This window comes from Zea mays, chromosome 6 (assembly GCF_902167145.1).
Source record: "Zea mays cultivar B73 chromosome 6, Zm-B73-REFERENCE-NAM-5.0, whole genome shotgun sequence".
NCBI classification, from domain to species: Eukaryota; Viridiplantae; Streptophyta; class Magnoliopsida; order Poales; family Poaceae; genus Zea; species Zea mays.
In genome coordinates this window covers 110,813,564-110,817,703 of record NC_050101.1, presented here as the reverse complement: position 1 = coordinate 110,817,703, position 4,140 = coordinate 110,813,564, and the positions used below count along the sequence as shown (strand labels likewise).

Sequence of the window (4,140 nt, the reverse complement as noted above, 5' to 3'; positions counted from 1 at the left end):
TCAAAGCAAGCCAAGACTCTTGCTTAGACCAACTCCAACAGATATCGTAAATAGCTCCATGTCCGTATTTTATGCGCTCATGAGATCTGTTCCTTCACCTGCAAACTCCGCATGACGGGATGCAAAATGAGGGTGCTACAGCTGCTCCCTATTCCCACGCTTTTTCTCTCCTCCATGCAACCCAATCGTCGCCTTCGTCTGATCCTCATCCACTAGCATAGGCGACGTCGACGTCGTTCCCAAGCTTAGATGTGGTGTGGAGACCATGGAGCAGAGATCCATGGCGACGTGGTTGCTATTGGGGTTGTCCATGACTCGACAACAGAATAGGATGTCCATGACTGGACGACGGCTGGCGGCCGAGAGCTTCGGCGGCAGCTGTGGGCACAAGCTCCACCTGGTGGCGCGCATTCAATGGTGACTCCACAGGGGCGGATCTCCACCCAGGGCTGCTCGGGCTGCAGCCCCGGTCGGCAGTCGCAGCCCAATAGAGGCCCATCGTCGTGCTAGGTCAGTCCCAACTCCAGTCGCCGCTCCCTGACGCTGCCTCCCTCTACCCACCTAGCCGCCTCGGCGCCTCTCCAGACCAGCGCGTTGCGCGCTCGCCCGCTAGTGCCAGGACACCGCCGCCACTCCGCCAGGCGCCCAGGCGCGCTCGCCCGCCACCGCAGCGCCAGCGAGCTCGCCCTCGCCCGCCACGGCGCCACCCACACCGCCACACGCCACAGCGCGCTGCCGCGCTCGCGGCTCGCCCCAGTCGCCCGCCACCGCCAGGCCCAGGCGCGGTCGCGCACTTGGCATTCGCACAGAGGCGCCAGCTGCGGAGCGCCGCTGCGCAGGAACCGTAGACCATATCAGCCCGAGCCGTCGAGCGCGCTCGCCCGGAGCCTAGAGCAGACGAGCAGTGGAGCACCGCCGACCACGCGCACGCCACCATGGACATGGAGCTGGAGCACGGAGGGGCTGAAGACGACAGAGGGAGTTTATCCTCCTCCTCCTCCAAGCGGAGCTTCGGCGCCTCATCGGACGCAACCGTCAGTAGCACGCCAAGCAAGCTGCAAGCTCTGAGGTTTGTAGAGGACCTCTCTCTCCCATTGATACGCTCTCTCTCTCTCTTTGTCATCGTCGTCAGCAAGCTGATCAGTGCCAAGGCCGCCGTTTTCCAGCCGCCGGAGTCCGGAGCACGGGAGAAGCCGAGGCGAGCACCGCCATCGAGCAGCCGTGACTGGGTATGCTTTTTTTGTTTGGTTTAAATTTTTTTGTTATAGTCTTAAATTAGCCCCCCTCTTGGACCAATCCTGGATCCGCCACTGTGACTCCATACGGAGAGGGATGCACGTCGCTGCTGGAAGGAGGAAGGGGATGAAGGCACTGTGGCTGTGGAAAGAAAGATGGATTTTACGGATACGGAGAGTAACTGTTGGAGTTGGTCTTAGCGATTCAGTTGGGTGCAACGGGGATCTGGTTATTGCTGCTCAGTTTGCTTCTTTCGCATAAAATTATCGTCTGTCGTGGAAACGAAACATAGGAAAAACTTGAGGCTTGTATTGCATCTTGTCATCTTGATAACATGATATTATAGCTAGGTATATACTCGTGTGTTGCTACGGAATCAATATGATAAAATATATTGATATGTAGCATCACTAACACTACACCAAAATAGTAAACTTCCTAGAGCCTAAACTCTAGGAAGTTAGGCCTAAACTCTAGGAAGTTAGCTTAACTTCCTAAAGCCCTCTAGGAAGTTAGCTAACTTCCTACAGCCAAAAAAGCCTCTTGGAAGTTAGTAGATTCTCGGAAGTTAGTAGCTTCACGGCGTCAGCGCCGTCAGCTGACTAACTTCCTACGGCTGACTGTAGCCCCTAGGAAGTTAGCTGGCTAACTTCCTACGGCTTAATAAGCCTCTAGGAAGTTAATTTGACCAGCATTACAAATGTTGTTTTTTTTATTTTACACCACATTCCACAACATAACAAATATATCAACAGCTATATAGCACAACATATTTTCTCATAAAACATCTCACACACAATCACATAACAATATTTAAATCCATAGTCTCATCAATTACATCACAAAAGTCTCATCCATAGTCTCATCAATTACATCATAAAAGTCTCATCCATAGTCTCATCAATTACATCACAAAAGTCTCATCCATAGTCATAATAAGACACATCTCATCATCCAGTACTAATAAGAGACAATATCTCATACATAGCCATAATAAAAGTCTCATTACAAATGCATTTTGTACCGGGATTCACCTTTAGAGTATCTCCCTACAAAGGAGGATGAGCGCTAACGTCAGTGGAACCAAACTAAAATGAAAGAGAGGATTGGAACTAGAGTATAAACCTTTTAAAAATTTCAGAACATAGTACCTTTGAAAAGATTCATTCTTGCGTCTAGTGGACCACAGTTATCAGATAAGTGATACTTTCCTGAAAGTATACCCATTGCCATTGGGCTATAAGCCAGCAAGCTGATTCTGCAAATGCCATAGTTCAACAATGGAAGTTCAGAAGAAAAACAATTGTATAAATTGAGTCAAAACAGAATACAATTTGGAAAATATCTTAACCAAGAGCAAATATGATATGACAATGCCATTCTTCTTTAAACTAAACAGATGTCAATATTTTTTCGAACATGCAGGAGAGCTATGTATCGTTATATCATAGTCATAGAGAGTAAAAAAAACCAATATACATTACCAACTCATGCTAGGACCATACATGAGAAGATTAGAGACACTGAAGACAACAGTCAGGGCTTCTGATCATGTCAAGCATACCTCTCATGATGGCAGCATTCTGCCAATCCAGAATCAAAATTTTGGCACAACAAATTATACAAGTTCTGCAAAAACACAGGTGAAGAAATATGGAGAGCGATTACAGTACTACAGATTAGATCAAACTATGCTACTTACCTGCAGTGTCAGTAGCTTTGGAAGCAACTGAGAATCCTTACTGAACTAAAGAAATTTCATCAAACCATATGGTGTCTCATTGGAACAGACATGTACTGGCAGTTCGGATCATACTCTTTCTCCCCAAACATTGGAACATACCTGCAAGTAGAAAAAAAACAATGGTTACCTGCAGTTCGGATCATAGCCGAAGCTAAGTATGCAACAACAATTATTCGAGGAAAAACTCTACTAACATCTATGTATCGTCACTAATGGTGACTATTTATGCAATTTGTATTACAAAAACTTAGATCATGCCTAGAGCAGAAGTAACAAGCGTTCGAATTAAACAATAAATTCCTAAAGACACAACCACACTAGCGAGTATCTGAGCACAAGAGCAAATATGAGGTTTTGCAGAGTGAACACAGAACAAAAAGGTCTACCAATTGACAACCTGTCATCGATTGCCGCTGCGATGTTCTATGAATCGAGAGATGACGGTCCGCCGTGAATCCACGTCATCTGCCATGAAGGCCCCGCGACCTGTTCTCCCAGTATAGCGTCACCAAACAAAGCACCAAGTTGAGTTCACCACTCCGTCACAAAATTCACAATACATACAAGCAACTGAAGTACGGGTAGGATCTGAGGGTTGTTGCTCCCTTTGGTTGTGACGACGACGCTGTCCTGTGGGGCCCGGCGGGCCCGCAACCAGCGGCCGAGGAGCTCCTCACTACGCCCGTGCGTCTTGCTGCGTTGTGGAACCAGGTACTTGACGAGTATCTGGATTCGGGGCTGGGACGGCGGGCGGGGCAGGAGGTGGGCCGAGGCGGGGGCGGGGGCGGCGGATGGGGCTGGTGGCAGCTGCGTCTGCGGCGGGCGGGGTCGGGGCGAGGGCATCTGCAGCGGACGGGGTCGGGGGCGGCCGTGGCGGGGTCGGGCAGGGGCGGCCGCGACGTGGGCGGCCGGTGGCTTGGGCGGTGAGGGCGGCTAGCAGCTGGCGGGGCCGGAGGCAGGCCTAGGCGGGGGCGGCCGCGGTGGATGGGGCCGAGGGCGGTGGCATCCGCGGTGGACGGGGCCGGGCCAGGGGCGTCCGCGGCGGACGGGGCCGGGGGCGGCCGGTGGCGGGGGCAGCTGGCGGCTCCATGGAAGAGACAAACGCGAGAGAGATGGGGTTGAGAAATGTGAGAGAAGAGATAAGGTTGAGGAGAGGTTTA

General features: G+C 51.0%; 1 pseudogene; it reads right to left on the bottom strand.

Annotated features, from left to right (window-relative positions):
* Window positions 1–2,241: 2,241 nt before the first annotated feature.
* Window positions 2,242–3,823, bottom strand: LOC103631278 (protein tas-like; annotated as a pseudogene).
* Between the last annotated feature and the right edge of the window lie 317 nt (window positions 3,824–4,140).